This window comes from Schistocerca americana, chromosome 5 (genome assembly GCF_021461395.2).
Source record: "Schistocerca americana isolate TAMUIC-IGC-003095 chromosome 5, iqSchAmer2.1, whole genome shotgun sequence".
NCBI lineage: Eukaryota > Metazoa > Arthropoda > Insecta > Orthoptera > Acrididae > Schistocerca > Schistocerca americana.
In genome coordinates this window covers 315,901,253-315,921,461 of record NC_060123.1, presented here as the reverse complement: position 1 = coordinate 315,921,461, position 20,209 = coordinate 315,901,253, and positions in this window count along the sequence as shown.

Sequence of the window (20,209 nt, the reverse complement as noted above, 5' to 3'; positions counted from 1 at the left end):
CCAAACTGTGTGCCTATGGAATATCGCCTCAGTTGTGCGACTGCATTCGTGATTTCCTGTCATAAAGGCCACAGTTGGTAGTAATAGACGGAAAGCCATCAAGTAAAACAGAAGTAATATCCGGCGTTCACCAAGGAAGTGTTATAGGCCCTCTGTTGTTCCTGATCTACATTAACGACGTAGGAGACAAACTGAGTAGCCGTCTTAGATTGTTTGCAGATGATGCTGTCATTTACCGTCCTGTAAAGTCATCAGATGATCAAAACGACTTGCAAAATGATTTAGATAAGATATCTGTATGGTATGAAAAGTGGCAAATGGCCGAGAATAAAGAAAAGTTTGAAGTTATTCAGATGAGTACTAAAAGAAATCAGCTAAATTTCGATTACGCAATAAGTCACACAAATCTGAAGGCTGTAAATTCAACTAAATACTTAGGGATTACAATTACAAATAACCTAAAATAGAACGATCACATAGATGATGTTGTGGGTAGAGCAAACCAAAGAGTGCGATTCATTGGCAGAACACTTGGAAGGTGCAATAGATCTACTAAAGAGACTGCTTAAAGTACACTTGTCCGCCCTATTCTGGAGTACTGCTGTGCGGTGTGGGATCCGTATCAGGTGGGACTGACGGATGATATTACAAAAGTTCAAATATGGGAGGCTCGTTTTGTATTATCGCGAAATAGGGGGATAGTGCCACAGACATGATACGTGAATTGGAGTGGCAATCATTAAAACAAAGGCGTTTTTCGTTGCGACGGGATCTTCTCATGAAATTTCAATCACCAGTTTTCTCCCGCGACTGCGAAAACATTCTGTTGGCAGCCACCTCATCATCATCATCATCATCATCATCATCATCATCATCATCATCATCATCAGCCAATTCAATCATTAAATGATGTGGCCTCTTCGAGTCGTGGATTCAGGTAGGCTTTCAGCAGTCTTCTCCAAGTGGGACGGTCTTGGGCAGTTCTCTGCCAGGTGTTACAAGCGATCTTCTTTATGTCTTGGTCCCATCTGTCTGGTGGTCTTCCTCTAGGCCTCCGGTGCTCTCTCGGACTCCACTACAGTACTAGCTTCGTCCATCTGTAGTCTTTTCTTCTTGCGACGTGGCCAGCCCACTGCCATTTCAAGGAACCTACTGTCTCTAAAATGTCATTAACCTTCGTCACAGACCGGATGTCATCTGCCCTTTTCTTATCCTTTCTTGTATAGCCCAGCATTGATCTCTGCATGTCTCTCTGTGCTGTCCTAAGTTTCCTTTTTGTAAATGAGTTCAGTATCCATGTCTCGCTGTGTGTGATCGTATCCAGAACGGAAACGCCCTGCTCTTGCTTCCGCCACCTATATAGGGAGAAATGATCAACACTATAAAATAAGAGAAATCAGGACTCCCACCGAAAAATTTAAGTGCTCGTTTTTTCCCGCTCGCCGTTCGAGAGTGGAACGGTAGATAGACAGCTTGAAGGTAGTTCACTGAACCCTCTGCCAGGCACTTAATTATGAGTAGCAGAGTATTCACGTAGATGTAGGTGACAGAAGTACACAAAATGACCTCCGCCACACACTACAAGGTGGCTTACAGAGTTCAGATCTGTAACACTGGTAAGTAAAGGTAGGACCGATAGAGATAGCTATCAAACTTCCTGGCAGATTAAAACTGTGTGCTGGACCGAGACTCGAACTCGGGATCTTTGCCTTTTGCGGGCAAGTGCTCTAACAACTGAGCTACCCAAGCACGACTCACGCCCCGTCCTCACAGCTTTACTTCTGCCAGTACCTCGTTTCCTACCTTCCAGACTTTACAGAAGATCTCCTGCAACCTTGCAGAAGTAGCACTCCGCTGCAGAGTGAAAATCTCGTTCTGGAAACATCCCCCAGGCTGTGGCTAAGCCATGTCTCCGCAGTATCCTTTCTTTCAGGAGTGCTAGTTCTGCAAGGTTCGCAGGAGAGCTTCTGTAAAGTTTGGAAGGTAGGAGACGAGGTTCTGTCAGAAGTAAAGCTGTGAGGACGGGGCGTGAGTCGTGCTTGGGTAGCTCAGTCGGTAGAGCACTTGCCCGCGAAAGGCAAAGGTCCCGAGTTCGAGTCTCGGTCCGGCACACAGTTTTAATCTGCCAGGAAGTTTCATATCAGCGTACACTCCGTTGCAGAGTGAAAATCTCATTCCAGAGACAGCAATCCTTTGGCTGTGATGCGTACTGCACGTCGGTCTCGGAATCCACAGTGCCCTGTGACATGGTGACGAGCGTGTGGACTTGCTGCGAAGACAGGCGCCAGCCAACAGACGCAGCAACGGCTCGCATTATGTGAGCAACAAAGCAGCGGGCCACCCTCGCGTTCACTCTCACCCTCGCCTCTGCGCGGCGTCTTGACGCGCCCCTGGCATCGCCCCCCAGTCGTGTGTGTGTGTGTGTGTGTGTGTGTGTACCCACCAGGCGAGGGGAAGCCCAGCCGTCTGGGGACTCCGACCGGGACTGGGACGGCTGATGGCTGGCCCGCCGGTCACTGACCCCGGCTCTCCCTCACACACATACACACACACACACACACACACAAAACGCCCTCCTCATCTCGGCTCCCCGATTCGGTAGGCCTCCGGGTCGGCCCCTCTTATCCCGCTGTCGCCGGCTAACGACTAGCTTACGCGCCTGAGCTACACGATGCCAGCCGCGGATAAACTCACAACGGGCTGCTAACACAGCCAAAAAACTACAGCCGTACCTCGTTACACCGTGTGAGACCACAGCAGCTGACACCGCAGCCGACGTGCGGACCATCTGCAAAACTTCGGAAGTTCCATGCGGCTTTTTGGGATGATGCTGTAGTATACAGAGAAGCTGCAGCATTAGAAAATTGCAGCGAAATGCAGGAAGATCTGCAGCGGATAGGCACTTGGCGCGGGGAGTGTCAGCTGACCCTTAACATAGACAAATGTAATGTATTGCGAATACATAGAAAGAAGGATCCTTTATTGTATGATTATATGATAGCAGAACAAACACTGGTAGCAGTTACTTCTGTAAAATATCTGGGAGTATGCGAGCGGAACGATTTGAAGTGGAATGATCATATAAAATTAATTGTTGGTAAGGCGGGTACCAGGTTGAGATTCATTGGGAGAGTCGTTAGAAAATGTAGTCCATCAACAAAGGAGGTGGCTTACAAAACACTCGTTCGACCTATACTTGAGTATTGCTCTTCAGTGTGGGATCCGTACGAGGTCGGGTTGACAGAGGAGATAGAGAAGATCCAAAGAAGAGCGGCGCGTTTCGTCACAGGGTTATTTGGTTAGCGTGATAGCGTTACGGAGATGTTTAACAAACTCAAGTGGCAGACTGCAAGAGAGGCGCTCTGTATCGCGGTGAAGGTTGCTGTCCAGGTTTCGAGGGGGTGCGTTTCTGCATGAGGTATCAAGTATATTGCTTCCCCCTATTTATGCCTCCCGAGGAGATCACGAATGTAAAATTAGAGAGATTCGAACGCGCACGGAGGCTTTCCGGCAGTCGTTCTTCCCGCGAACCATACGCAACTGGAACAGGAAAGGGAAGTAATGGCAGTGGCAGGTAAAGTGCCCTCCGCCACACACCGTTGGGTGGCTTGCGGAGTATAAATGTAGATGTAGTTGTAGATGAACGTTTTTTTGAACTCATTATTCTTTCAATGGCTGTGAGACAGCTCTTCATCTTCTCTTGTATTATACATCCATCAAAATTAGGATATTGTCAGTTTACGTTGTCGCCGCACATAATATAGCCGCGGAAGCAAGAGCAGAGCATTTCAGTTCTGTATACGGTTACGCACTGCGTGGTAAGTTGTAGTACTGGGTTGGTTTACCAAGGCAATAATAGTCTTATCACAGATATATAACTCCTTCAGGACATTATGCCGTGTAAAATAAACACGCCACACACAAAAGCGATGCAAAAGAACGAAAACTAATCACATTTGTTAGTTTACCGGCCGCAAGCTTCGTCTGCAATTGACGGTGCCAAATGGTGCCTGAGGTAGCAGAGCGTTATGAGTACGCTGAAGATCAAAGTCTTCCTCGAGTTAGTTGTTGCTGTTATAGCTGTCCTGCAGACAACCATCTGTCAGTCATTTTTTCTGGTCTAGGTATAGCAGAAGTGTGATAGTAATAGTTTTATCCATCCGTGGATCACGTTTACAAAGATATTGGACATACCAAGAAAAAAAGTAAAATATTATTCATTCATACTTGCATTTGCATACTTACGTGTCTAGTTGGAAAGGAATAGGATAGGTAGTCGACGGTGGCCTTCGTGAAAGCAAAAGAACAGTGCAGAACTTGAGTATAACTTTGAATGAGGGTATGAGCTGGATAGGAAGACTTGCGATTGCCTCTGCGCCTTTAAAAACATCAGAACTTATTTCCACAACATGCGAAACGTAAACTTGTGAAGTCATTTGTTATACCGAATCTGAGTCATCGTGACTAATCCAACATGGCCTGAGTTGGGAGAGCAGTGGGCTGTTACAAACAACCATGACTGCTTTGTGTGCCTTAGAGCAACAATGTCCGTGTATCTGACAATGCCAAGGCTTCGCACATCCAGTTAGGTTGGTTGTGGCCAGACATGTTAGGGGACTACCACGAGTTATGTTTATCTTATCGGCTCCTCAGTACACAATCACCTTAGCACCTAGCATCAGAGGTTTAGTACTTTTCATCCCATCATAATCGAAACATAATCTGAGACCCTAGCTATGCCCGCTCATAAGACAAAACAGTCGCAATCATTCTTCTCTGTTGCTGCTGTTCGCTTCTGGAATCAGCTACCCTGCACTTTTCGTACAATTAAGTACCATGACGCTTTTAATGCAGAGCTGAAGCACTTCCTTCGGTCACCATCATGGCCTTTTCTCCACAAACTAACGTATATGTGCTGTTTCCCTCTGTCAAGCAGTAAAGCAAATACGCCTATCTATCCCATTTCCACTTCTTTCTCTTTTCTCTCCTCAAGCTGTCATGCCACTTTCCTTTCATATATCTTCATCAAAGACTACACTCTATGTCGGGGAGCACTTGATTAAAGACGTGACAGAAGAGGAAACAGGAGTCTGTGGGGAAGAGATAGGGGATCCAATATTAGAATCAGGATTTAAAAGAGCTTTGGAACACTTTAGGTCAAATAAAGCAGAAAGGATAGATAACATTCCATCAGCATTTCTAAAACCATTGGGGCAAGTGGAAACAAAACGAGTATTTACCTTGGGGTGTAAAATCTATCAGACTGGCGATTAACAATCTGACTTTCGGGAAAAAAATCATCCACGCAATTCCAAAGACAACAAGAGCCGACAAGTACGAGAATTATCGCACAGTGAGCTTAACAGCTCATGCATCCAAGTTGCTGACCAGAATAATTTACAGAAGAATGGAAAAGAAAATTGAGGTCTGTAGACCTGGGAAAAAGTTCGGTAATGTCAAATCGTGGAAGATGTTCGAAATTCTGATAAAATGAGAAGTTAGCTGTGGCGAAAGACGGGTAACATTCAATATGTACAAGAACCAAGAAGCAACAACAAGAGAGACCAAGAGTGAAGCACTCGTATTAAAAAGGGTGTAAGACAAAGAATGTAGTCTTTCGTCGCTGCTGTTCAATCTATATACCGAAGAAGCAATAATGGAAATGAAAGTAAGGTACAAGCGTGGGATCAAAATTCAAGGTGAAAAGATGTCAGTGATAAGATTCGTTGTGACATTGGTATCCTCAGTGAAAGCGAAGAAGAATTACAGGATCTGTTGAATGGAATGAACAGTCTAATGAGAGCAGAACATGGATTGAGAGTAAATCTAAGAAAGACGAAAGTAATGATGAGTATCAGGATCACAATGTAGACGAAGCTAAGGAATTCTACAACCTTGGAACCAAAACGACCCATGATGGACGGAACAAGGAGAACATAAAAAGAAGATTAGAACTGGCAAAAGTGGCATTCCTGGAAAAGAGAAGTCTACTAGTATTCAACATAGGCCGTAATTTCAGTAAGAGATTTCTAATAATGTACGTTTGGATCACAGCATTGTATGCTAGTGAATCAAGGGTTGTGGTAAATCCGAGACAGAAGAGAATCGAAGAATTTGATATGTGGTGCTACAGAAGAATGTTGAAAATTAGTTGGGCAGATGAGGTAAGGAATGAGGAGGTTCTCCGTAGAATCTTCGAGGAAAGGAATATATGGAAAACACTGACAAGAAGAAAGGATAAGATGATAGGATATGTGTTAAGACATCAGGGAATTGAGGGCGTGGGTTCCAAGTGTTATCCCGAGATGAAAAGGTTTCCACAGGAGAGGAATTCGTGGCGGTCCGCATCAAACCAGTCAGAAGACAGGGGACTAAAATATTAAAAAATTAAAAATACATCTTCATTAGTTGTCTTTTATCATATTTCTCCTCTTCCATCCTTTCACTTTCACTGCTGCTAGCCTTCATAGCTTAAACCTACGTTCTCGTAACTTGGATTTATTGTTGTCCTACCCTTAAGCGAATGTAACCTGTGTTTATTGTTTTCATCTTTCTCTACTGCAGTAATCACTGAATCTTTTATGTTAGATGTATCTTATAACACGCGTATTGTAATGAAAACAATGCAAAATATGGACTCTATCTGGGTACATGTAGGAGATGACTTGATTGCTCTAATATAGCCAGGTTAAATAAACAAACAATAAAAATAAATCTCAGTGAGGTTGGAGAAAACACGGAAAATCTAACTTAAGATAGCCGAAGGTAGACTGGAGCCTTCACCCTTCCACGCATAGGTTAAGTCTGTTTAAAACAATGAAATCTGATTCGGTATGTCCAAGGTGTACAATACAGTTTTGCAAATGATTTATTTAATTATGTAAAATGCTATTGCTGCACCGTTCAAGCATTTTTCCATTTCTCACTACCTATTACTAACACACTGTACACATATCATTTCATACACACAAACCGTCAGCGACGGTTGATATCCATTTGCTTGCTTGAAAAACTGAACCAACCTCGCTCCTTAATGTGTGAGACGCTGAAGTCAAATGATTATAAAATGTTTGTGCTATACCTTAAACACATTTGGCAATAAGGTTCTTCATAAATGAAAAGAAAGGAAAAGAACACTACAGGTGAAACTGTTGCCTGAGATGACACAAATATTTTATTGTTACGCGGTTTTCTTACATTTTTTACTCCCCTTCCCCCCGCCTTATTCTCTCTCTTTCTTCTGGCAAATGTCTTCCACTGACTAGTTTTCTTACCTATTCTTCATTTCTCACTTTATCTGTCAAGTAATTTTAAGAATTTCTCGATAGTACAACGTTTCAAACGTTTTGAGCATGTTGCTCTCTAGACCTTTAACTTCCGTACTTTCAGGCATTTATCCCTCATTTCCATATCAGTTCCTGTATTCCACAGCTGGAAGTATACAGGTATAGTTTGTTCAACTGTAAAGACAAGTATGCGGGATTTATGTGGAATAAATTACCATGTTTTATCAGAGTCGGTTTTTATTCTACCAGCATTTATTTATTTTAGATTTTGTGTGTGGGAGCTATTAAAAGTCCAAGTCATGTCTGATACAATAACATCTTCGATTACTGATGATCGTTAGAGGTTTCCCGAGTCTGCTGGGAGTCTAACAATGACTGTGCGTAAGATCAATGATACCAATATCTGACTAAGATATCTAGACCAGTTTTCGCGATTTTCGAGATATTTGTGTGCCTATGGAGTATCGTCTCAGTCATGAGATTGTATTTGTGATTTCCTGTCGAAAAGGTCACAGCCAATAGTAACTGACGGAAAGACATCGAGTAAAACAGAAGTATTATCCGCGGAAGTATTATAGGCCCTCTGCAGTTCCTCATCTACCTAAAAGATTTAGTGCACAATTTGAGCAGCCCTCTTAGATTGTTTGCAGATAATGGTGTCATTTACAGTCTCATAAAGTCATCAGACGATAAAAAAATAGTAAAACGATTTAGACAAAGCATCCGTGTGGTGCGAAAAATTGCAGTTGACTGTAAATAATTGAAAGTGAGAAGTCATTCACACGAGTAGTAAAAGGAATCCCTAGGTTTCAGTTATAGAATAAAACGCAAAGGCTAAAAGATGTAAATTCAACTAAATACTTAGCGATTACATTACGAATAACTTAAACTGGAACGATTACGCAGATAATGTAGTGGTGGAAGCGAACCAAAGACTGTGAGTTATTGGCAGAACACTTAGAAAACGCAACAGGTCTACCAAAGAGGCTGCTCAGACTATGCTAGTCCGCCATCTTCTGGAGTATTATTGTGTGGCGTGGTTCCGACATCAGATACGACTAACGGAGGGCAACGAAAAAATTGAAAGAAGGGCAGCTCGGTTTGTATGACCGCGAGATAGGGGAGAGAGTGCCACGGATACGATACGCGAATTTGGGTGGCAATCAGTAAAGCAAAGGCTATTTTGGCTGCGGCAGGATCTTCTCATGAAATTTCAATCACCAACTTTGTCTTCAGGGCGTGAAAATATTTTGTTGGCGTCCACCTATATATCGAGGAACGATCATCGTAATAAAATAATAGAAAGTAGATCTCGCACGGAAAGATTAACTGTTCGACTTTCTCGCGCGCTGTTCGAGAGTAGAACGGTAGAGAAATACCTTGAAGATGGTTCGATGAACCCTCTCCCAGGCGCTTAACTGTGAATTGCAGATTAATCATGTAGATGTAGATGTAGATATTTTGCATCCAGATACAATTGTCAACCAGACTGAAACTCGTAAATATGATTCGTACCATTGGAGGCCATTTCCCCACGTCGTCTTTATATGTTCTTCATTTTAATCACGACCTGCACAGTGATTGTCAGTGACAGTTTCAGATGCCATTTAGTCGCATTAATCACTGAATTTACTTCTTCGCCATGCGTAACTCTACCACTCCTAACCATCTTCAATTTATGTTAACCACAATTAATTTTGTTCATTTACAGCAAGCCGCGCGGAGTGGCCGCGCGGTTAGAGGCGCCATGTCACTGATTGCGTGGCCCCTCCCGCCGGAGGTTCGAGTCCTCCCTCGGGCATGGGTGTGTGTGTTGTCCTTAGCGTAAGTTAGTTTCATTAGTGTGTAAGTCTAGGGACCGATGACCTCAGAAGTTTGGTCCCTTAGAAATTCACACACACACACACACACACACACACACAAACGTACAGCAAACATAAATAACTACAGCACGTAACGCTCTAATGTTCCAACTGAACATGGAGGCAAAGATTTCGAAATAGGTTGTGCATAGAAATAGGAAAATTACAACTGGGCTTCAAGGAAACATTTATTCATATTTTAATTTGTGTAATGTGTTGAAAATAGTGATATTTGGATAGATAGTCTATAACTTCTAACAAACTGGACAAAAAAAGGGTACAGTGCAGGAAACAATCGCAGGTACCACGCGAATTTGAATCGCGAAGCAAGTGTGAAATAACCTTCCTCGTACGTAACTCGGAGTTGTCTGCATCGCACTGCAAGCAAGAATGAAAACGAGGAGTGTGCACGGTAGTTTTCCACGTTTCCTATGGCTGTCAGGGCGCCCTTGCAGCGACCGGGAGGGGAGGGCAAATCCCCTCCGTTGGCCGCTGACATTCGCTTCCCGTGTTGCGCCACCGACGCTCTCTATTTACATTCTTTGCTAGCCGAGCTCTTATTGTGCAACACACAACTGCCAGGAGGCCACGGCAAGGTACTCGCTACTTCACATAGGCAGTGGTACAAGAACTCAGTCTTGAACAGACCTCAACGAATTTCAGTAGTGAGTGAGTATTAAGTGTCATCCGAAAATAGGCCCTGTTAACACATCCAGTACGATGTTGTCTAAATAGCTCGAACTCTTGAACAGGCCAGTTCATTCAATATAATTTCCTACAAATATACAATGCCCACGTCTACGTGGAATATTTGTGAAAATAAATGCAAAGCACAGGAATTACGTAACATATTATGTAAAATTTAAGTTTTATAGAATAGATGGCTTTACACACGTTGTTGTTGTAGTCTTCAGTCCTGAGACTGGTTTGATGCAGCTCTCCATGCTGTTCTATCCAGTGCAAGTTTCTTCATCTCCCTGTACCTACTGCAACCTACATCCTTCTGAATCTGCGTAGTGTATTCATCTCTTGGTCTCCCTCTACGATTTTTACCCTCCATGCTGTCCTCCAATGCTAAATTTGTCATCCCCTGATGCCTCAGAACATGTCCTACCAACCGGTCCCTTCTTCTTGTCAAGTTGTGCCATAAACTCCTCTTCTCCCCAATTCTATTCAGTACCTCCACATTAGTTATGTGATCTACCCATCTAATGTTCAGCATTCTTCTGTAGCACCACATTTCGAAAGCTTCTACTCTCTTCTTGTCGAAACTAGTTATCGTCCATGTTTCACATCCATACATGGCTACACTCCGTACAAATACTTTCAGAAACGACTTCCTGACACTTAAATCTATACTCGATGTTAACAAATTTCTCTTCTTCAGAAACGCTTTCCTTGCCATTGCCAGTCTACATTTTATATCCTCTCTACTTCGATAATCATCAGTTATTTTGCTCCCCAAATAGCAAAATACCTTTACTACTTCAAGTGTCTCATTTCCTAATCTAATTCCCGCAGCATCACCCGACTTAATTCGACTACATTCCATAATCCTCGTTTTGCTTTTGTTGATGTTCATCTTATATCCTCCTTTCAAGACAATGTCCATTCCGTTCAACTGCTCTTCCAAGTCCTTTGCTGTCTCTGACAGATATACAATGTCATCGGCGAACCTCAAAGCTTTTATTTCTTCTCCATGGATTTTAATACCTACTCCGAATTTTTCTTTTGTTTCCTTTACTGCTTGCTCAATATACAGATTGAATAACATCGGGGATAGGCTACAACCCTGTCCCACTCCCTTCCCAACCAATGCCTCCCTTTCATGTCCCTCGACTCTTATATCTGCCATCTGGTTTCTGTACAAATTGTAAATAGCCTTTCGCTCCCTGTATTTTACCCCTGCCACATTCAGAATTTGAAAGAGAGTATTCCAGTCAACATTGTCAAAAGCTTTCTCTAAGTCTACAAATGCTAGAAATGTAGGTTTGTCTTTCCTTAATCTATTTTCTAAGATATGTCGTAAGGTCAGTATTGCCTCACGTATTCCAATATTTCTACGGAATCCAAACTGATCTTCCCCGAGGTCGAGATCTACCAGTTTTTCCATTCGTCTGTAAAGAATTCGCGTTAGTATTTTGCGGCTGTGACTTATTAAACTGATAGTTCGGTAATTTTCACATCTGTCAACACCTGCCTTCTTTGGGATTGGAATTATTATGTTTTTCTTGAAGTCTGTGGGTATTTCCCCTGTCTCATATATCTTGCTCACCATATGGTAGAGTTTAGTCATGACTGGCTCTCCCAAGGCCGTCAGTAGTTCTAATGGAATGTTGTCTACTCCCGGGGCCTTGTTTCGACTCAGGTCTTTCAGTGCTCTGTCAAACTCTTCACGCAGTATCATATCTCCCATTTCATCTTCATCTACATCGTCTTCCATTTCCATAATATTGTCCTCAAGTACATTGCCCTTGTATAGACCCTCTATATACTCCTTACACCTTTCTGCTTTCCCTTCTTTGCTTAGAACTGGGTGTCCATCAAAGCTCTTGGTATTCATACAACTGGTTCTCTTATCTCCAAAGGTCTCTTTAATTTTCCTGTAGTCAGTATCTATCTTACCCCTAGTGAGATAAGCCTCTACATCCTTACATTTGTCCTTTAGCCATCCCTGCTTACACAACTAGTTTAAATCCTACTTAACAAAGGAAACGCAGAAAGCTGTGCTGAATACTTCAGACAATGTTGCAAGATTCTGGTGTGGAAGAAATCACAAAGGGATTCCCATAGAGTTCAATTTTTCGTCCAGTCCCAGTCCTTATTATACAGATCAAAAAACGTTTTGCGTCACGTCGGTTCCGAGAGTTTCGGAACCTGTACAGAAAATTGGAATAGAGATCAACATAAACATAATTTCCACCCTTTTTATTGCTCATGAAAACTACACATTGCATGTTGTACCACCATACAGCGAGACCTTCAGAGGTGGTGGTCCAGATTTCTGTACATACCGGTACCTCTAATACCCAGTAGCACGTGCTCTTGCATTGATGTATGCCTGTATTCGTTGTAGCATACTATCCACAAGTTCATCAAGGCACTGTTGGTCCATATTGTCCCTCTCCTCAATTGCAATTCGGCATAGATCCCTCAGAGTGGTTGGTGGGTCACGTCGTCCATAAACAACCCTTTTCAATCCATATATTAAAAAACTAGAAACCCGCCTACCTAGTGTTAACCTAGGTTTCGGCGAAGATAACTACACCTTCTTCAGAACAATAAAACCCACAAGTGCCTAAGAAGGTGTAGTTATCTACGCCGAAACCTAGGTTAACACTAGGTGTTTTTTCGCAATCGCGGCGGGTTTCTAGTTTTTTAATATATCAACCAACGATTGCTGACGCGCTGCGATGTTGAAGGTTCTTTTCAATCCAAACCAGCCGTGTTCGATAGGGTTCATGTCTGGAGAACATGCTGGCCACTCTAGTCGAGCGATGTCCTTATCATTCACAATTTGCGCACGATGGGGGCGCGAACTGTCGTCTATTAAGACGAATGCCTAGCCAAAAAGCTGCCGATATGGTTGCACTATCGGTCGGAGGATAGAATTCACGTATGGTACAGCCGTTACGGCGCCTTCCATGACCACCAGCGGCGAACGTCGGCCCCACATAATGCCACCCCAAAACCTCCATCTTGCTGCGCTCTCTAGACAGTGTGTCTAAGGCGTTCACCCTGACCGGGTTGCCTCCAAACATTTCTCAGACGACTGTCTGGTTGGAGGCAAATGCGACACTCATGGTAAAGAGAACGTGATGCCAATCCTGAGCGGTGCATTAGGCATGTTGTCGGGCCCATCTGTACAGCGCTGCGTGGTGTCGTGGTTCCAAAGATGGACCTCACCATGGACGTCAGAAGTGAAGTTTGGCATCATGCAGTCTACTACGCACAGTTTGAGTCGTAACACGACGTCCCGTGGTTACACGAAAAGCATTATTCAACATGGTGGCGCTGCTGTAAGGGTTCTTCCGAGCCATAATCCATAGGTAGCGGTCATCGACTGTAGTAGTAGCCCTTGGGCGACCTGAGCGAGGCAAGTCATCGACAGTCCCTGTCTCTCTGTATCTCCTCCATGTCCGAACAACATCGCGTTGGTTCACTGCGAGACGCCTGGACACTGCCCTTGTTGAGAGCCCTTCCTGGCACAAAGGAACAATGCGGACGCGGTCGAACTCCAGTAATGAACGTCTAGGCATGGTTAGACTACAGACAACACGGGCCATAATGGTGGAATGACTGGAACTTATCGGCTGTCGGACCCCCTCCGTCTAATAGGCGCTGCTCATGTACGGTTGTTTACAACTTTGGTCGGGTTTAGTGACATCTCTGAAGAGTCAAAGGGACTGTCTGTGATACAATATCCACAGTAAACGTTTACCTTCAGGAGTTCTGGGAACTGGGGTGATGCAAAACTTTTTTTGATATGTGAATTTGACTGATCTTTCACTTACCGTTCAACGAGCTGAACTGTACATTTTGGAGACGATACTAGTATTATCATGAACCTCATTAGAGAGAAAGTCGCAGAAGAGATCGTTAATGATGCTTTTAAAGACTTATTAAGTGGTACCTGACAATGGGCTCTTTCCAGATTTGAGAAAACAACTATATTCAGTTCCGTACAACATACACAATAGGTGTAGCACATGAACAAAAGTCAGGAAATAGGGTAGAATGCTTAAAATTTTTCGGTATACATATTAATGAAAACTTGAATTGGAAAAAGCGTATTACTGAGCTTCTCAAGTCCAGCTACTTTTGCTCTTCGTGCAACTGCTAATCTTGGAAACAAGCGAATCAACCTCCTGAATATTTTTGTATATTTCCACTTGGTAATGTCTTACGGAATAATTTTGTGCTGTAATGCATCACTTAAAAAGAAAGTACTGATTGCACAAACCCAAGCAGTAAGAATAACATGTGGTGCTCACAGGCGGTCGTCATGCACTACCTCCTCAAGGAGGAGGAAATTCATCATAAATAACATCCAAAAATTTGAGGTGTAATGTTCATACCTACAACACTAAAGAAAAAATGAGCATTATTACGCAGTATTAAAGCTGTTAGTATCTCAGAAAGGAGTTCAACATGAAATAACAAAAATTTGTGATCATTTACCCAATAACATAAAATGCATGATAGGTAGAAAGCAAGATTTAATTACCAACTACAATCATTTTTCCTCGAACACTCTTTGTATTCCATAGACAAATTTCTATTTATAATGCAGATATCCTATTTTAAGAAGAGAGGGAGAGAGAGAAGCATGCTTTTAAGTGCAGGTGCATTAACAGATCTACAAAATAATGTGTTCATTAATGTTAACAGTAATCATGTACACATATCCTGTAAATTGACGCGTTCCACACGATGTCGATTAAAAAAATCGTTCAAATGATCCATGGGGTACGGAACTAACTAACTAATCCGAAATTCACCAACAAAATTTTTGAGGTTATTCAGGGATATATTCTGAGTAATTTGGTATTAGGGATACGTGGTCTGTGGTAGCTCATTACAGAGTAATTATGTGATTACGGTTTGTTAGATTTGTTACCCAAATTACCTTTGTTTCTACGAAAATGTCTCCAGGACGATATAAAGGTCTGTAACATACAATCGTCAGAGCATATAACACAAGACAGAGAGTAATGAAACAAAAGAACTGTGACGTTGTTGCCGCCGCTGTGGGAACAGTTCAGTACAGCACCGTTGTGCCGTTTTTCTATTTGCATTCAGCGAATGTTGTTTGCTTGTGAGGGCTAACTCTTCATCAACAAACCTACCCACACCGCCGAGTATCACGGTTGTTGTATGAATAACACTACAGGAAAAAGAAACCTAAGCAATACTGTACTGTACGAAGAGTAAAGTGGCAATTACTGTTGTAAAAAACCAAGCCGGCTGCAGTGGCCGAGCGGTTCTTGGCGCTTCAGACTGGAACCGCGCGACAGCTACGGTAGCAGGTTCGAATCCTGCCTCCGGCATGGGTGTGTGTGATGTCCTTAGGTTAGTTACGTTTAGGTAGTTGTAAGTTCTAGGGGACTGATGACCTCAGATGTTAAGTCCCATAGTGCTCAGAGCCATTTGAACCTTTATGAACTGTTGTCAAACAGCAAACAGCTTGAGCGAACGTCGTTAAGTTTGTTTCGAAACAAAAGGCAAAGTGCATACTATCGATATTTACACTGTTGTGCACATATTTCCAACACAATACAGACAGAAGGATAAGTGAAGGTAAGAAATCAAAAGCCAAACACTCACTCTGTAACGAGCAACCGGATATCACGACTCCATAGGCCAACAAACACCTGACTAAAGGTCAGGGATTTTCTCTGCCTCGTGATGACTGGGTGTTGTGTGATGTCCTTAGGTTAGTTAGGTTTAAGTAGTTCTAAGTTCTAGGGGACTGATGACCATAGATGTTAAGTCCCATAGTGCTCAGAGCCATTTGAACCTGACTAACGTCCGGAATTTCTCAGTAAAGTTCAAGTTTACCCTACATGTTTCACAGTTTCTGAATTTCTGTAGTAATTTATGCTACATTTACTGGTTGGTGACTCAAGTTTGTTTGGTATTTTGCCTCTGAGGGCCCAAATGTGAACACTTAAAATAGCGACGTCTCTGTGTTCCCAAATGACACTTTAATAACAACGGTACTGGTGAATTGGGGAAATGACTCGACATCTCCTTAGATCAGTGACAGTCGGTGATGTAACGATATAATTAGGAAGGATTTGACAGGAAAAGAGTGTATCAGAAACTTGCTGGCTGATTAAAACTTTGTGCCGTACAGGGACTCGAATTTGGAACCTTTGCCGTATGTGGGCAAGTACTGTACCGCTATCCAAGCACGATTTGCAACCCGCTCTCACATCTTTACTTCAGCCAGCACTTGATTCATAAACCGCCAGGAAGTTTCAAATGAGCGCAAACTACGTCGCAAAGTGAAAATTCATGCTGGAAACAGTCCCCCTGGCGGCAGCTAAGCCACGTCTGCGTATTTCCTTTTCTCCATGAGTGCAAGTCACACAATGTATGCAAGAGAGGCCGCGCGGGAGTAGCCGAGCGGTCTCAGGCGCTGTAGTCATGGGCTGTGCGGCTGGTCCCGGCGGAGGTTCGAGTCCTCCCTCGGGCATGGGTGTGTGTATTTGTCCTTAGGATAATTTAGGTTAAGTAGTGTGTAAGCTTAGGGACTGATAACCTTAGCAGTCAAGTCCCGTAAGATTTCACACACATTTGAACATTTTTTATGCAAGAGAACTTCTGTGAAATTATGAAGACAAGAGATGTAGTGGGAGGTCGTAAATCGTGTTTGGACAGCTCATTCGGTAGCATAGTTACCAGCGAACGTCTAGAGTCTCAGATTAGAGTCTCGATTCGGTGCTCAGTTTTAATTTGCCAGGCATCTTCAAATCAGCGTACGCTCCGGTGCAGAGTGAAAATTTATCCTGGCAAATAATGTATTGCTTCAATGTCCAGCTGGTGACATAAGACGCCGGTAGAATGGTCGACTCAGTGCAACAGTGCTGCCAACCATGACAACTCATGCCTCCCAATATGAGTGGGTCCTAACAAAATTTTTTCACACTCTGAGGAGAAAGTTATTGACTGAAATTTCATGCGAAGATCCCACTCCAACGAAAAACACCTTTGTTGTAATGATTACCTCCCTAACTCACGTATTATATCCGTGGCGCTCTCTCCTCTATTTTGCGACAGTACAAAACGAGCTGCCCTTCCTCGAACTTTTTCGATGTCCTCCATCTATCCTCCAGAAGAGAACGTACACGCTTATTGTAGGCAGTCTCTTTATTAGACCTCTTGAATTTTCTCAGTGTTTCGGCAATAAATCGCAGTCTATGGTTTAATTTACCCACAACATTATTTACGAGATCGTTTCAACGTAAGTTACACGTAATTGGAATCCATAAATATGTAGCTGAATTTAGGGCAATTAGATTTTTGTGATTTATCATGTAACCGAAATTTAGCGGTTTCCTTTTGGTACTCATGTGGTGTCTTCACACTTTTCATTATTTAGAGTCAATTGTCACTTTTGACGCCATAAGGACACCTTGTCTAAATCGTTTTGCAATTTATTTTGATCATCTGATGGCTTTATAAGACGGTAAACGACAGCATCAACTGCAAACAATCTAAGAGTGCTACTTAGATTATCTCCTAAATCGTTTACGTAGAACAGGAACAGCAGATGGCGTATAAAACTTTCCTGGGGAACGTCAAATATTACTTCTGTTTTACTCGAGGACTTTCCGTTAATTACTATGAATTGTGACTTTTCTGACAGGAATTTACGAATCGAGTCACACATCTGAGATGACACTCTGCACGCAAGCAATTTTATTAGAAGTCGCATGTGAGGAACGGTACCAAAAGCCTTCTGGAAATGTAAAAATGTGGAATAAATTTGACGTCCGCTGTCGATAGCACTCATTACTTCGTGGGAGTAAAGAGTTAGTTGTGTTTCACAAAAATTTTTCGAATCCGTGTTAGCTGTTTGTCAATAAATTGTTTTCTTCGATATAACTCATAATGTTCAAACACGTTAGCGATATCGGTCTATAATTCAGCGGATTACTCAAATTGCCTTCTTTGGGTACTGGTGTGAGCTGTGCAACTTTTCAGTCTTAAGGTATGGGTCTTTTACCGAGCGACTGGTTGCATATGAGTGCTAAATATGGAGCTATTGTGTCGGCTTACTCTGACAGGAACGTTTGTCTTGCGACACTAAAGAAATCTTACAGATCTTAGTAAGCCACAACTGATGTTATTGTAATGATAGGCAAATGTTTTACATTGAACAGGAGTGGCTGAGTAGACGTTTCTTGACGACACTATAATTAAAAAGAATTACGTCACTGTCTTAACACTTTCCAAAAATTATCATCACATTTACAGTTCCAGCAAGGTAAATGGAAATAATTTGTCATACAGTCCCTAAATCTTCAATTCTCAAATTTATCGAGCATTATGTGAAGAGCGCTGACCAGAAATATAAACAAAGGTCACTTCCCTAAAGAGAGATGCTTTAGAACCGACAGAACTAACATCGACTCCATACAGTCAGAATATACCAGAAAAATTACAGAATATTTCACAAACGTTTCAACGAATAACAAACAAACAAACAAACAGGAGTTTCAGCTACGATATTTAGTGTATTGTTATTACTGTGTGGTGGAAATTGTATATTTGCCCTAACTTTAAAGTTGCAATGGTGATGTTTGGTTTTGCATATTTCATTAGTTCTTAATTATTGCTTGCTAGTTATATGTATAGATAAATATGAAAGTAACCTAAAATTACTGAACCGCTTTATTTCATTTATACAAATATGAGAAACACCACAAAAACGGTTGCATCATGGATGCGGCACACTGTAGTAAAATACGCTATATGAGCAATTGTTGAACCTAAGACGGAGATTTTGTCCTCTGCAGATGACGTAATACTATTACACTAGCATTCTTTGCCTCGTTTATTGTCTGTCGTTCTCAATGTTGATTTATGTTTTTTATTGCTTTTTCCTGATACAAAATCTAAAATGGAACTATATATATGAATATATGCAGTCTTGTCTGTAAATGGATGTTGTAGAATATTAACTTCACTTTTGTCTATCAATGTAAATGAAGTCTATGCCAATTTGGACAATATTAACGTCTATGGAATTTAAAGTGGTGTGAGACACAGGAATGAAACTCATTTAGGGACTTCCGGTAACCCGGCCTTCGCCCGCTACCAAGTCACTTGGAGCGATGCAAGTTTATCAGTCCATCATCCCGCTTTCTTACTGGCTAATTTTTAGTCTTGCATTATTTTTTTCGTTTCATAGTTGACAAAAGTGCTTCTGATTACGACTTCTATTGTCTATTTCACTCTTTGAATTGCATTCTAAATATGTTGCTCGTATTCTGAATGCGTTCTTCTCGCATCCGTAATATCTACATCTACATTTATACTCCACAAGCCACCCAACGGTGTGTGGCGGAGGGCACTTTACGTGCCACTGTCATTACCTCCCTTTCCTGTTCCAGTCGCGTATGGTTCGCGGGAAGAACGACTGCCGGAAAGCCTCCGTGCGCGCTCGAATCTCTCTTATTTTACATTCGTGATCTCCTCGGAAGGTATAAGTAGGGAGAAGCAATATATTCGATACCTCACCCAGAAATGCACCCTCTCGAAACCTGGAGAGCAAGCTACACCGCGATGCAGAGCGCCTCTCTTGCAGAGTCAGCCACTCGAGTTTGCTAAACATCTCCGTAACGCTATCACGCTAACCAAATAACCCTGTGACGAAACGCGCCGCTCTTCTTTGGATCTTCTCTATCTCCTCTGCCAACCCGACCTGGTACGGATCCCATACTGATGAGCAATACTCAAGTATAGGTCGAACGAGTGTTTTGTAAGCCACCTCCTTTGTTGATGGACTACATTTTTTAAGGACTCTCCCAATGAATCTCAACCTGGCACCCGCCTTACCAACAATTAGTTTTATATGGTCATTCCACTTCAAATCGTTCCGTATGCATAGTCCCAGATATTTTACAGAAGTAACTGCTACCAGTGTTTGTTCCGCTATCATATAATCATACAATAAAGGATCCTTCTTTCTATGTATTCGCAATACATTTCATTTGTCTATGTTAAGGGTCAGTTGCCGCTTCCTGCACCAAGTGCCTATCCGCTGCAGATCTTCCTGCATTTCGGTGCAATTTTCTAATGCTGCAACTTCCCTGTATACTACTGCATCATCCGCGAAAAGCCGCATGGAACTTCCGACACTATCTACTAGGTCATTTATATACATTGTGAAAAGCAATGGTCCCATAACACTCCCCTGTGGCACGCCAGAGTTTACTTTAACATCTGTAGACATCTCTCCATTGAGAACAACACGCTGTGTTCTGTTTGCTAAAAACTCTTCAATCCAGCCACACAGCTGGTCAGATATTCCGTAGGCTCTTACTTTGT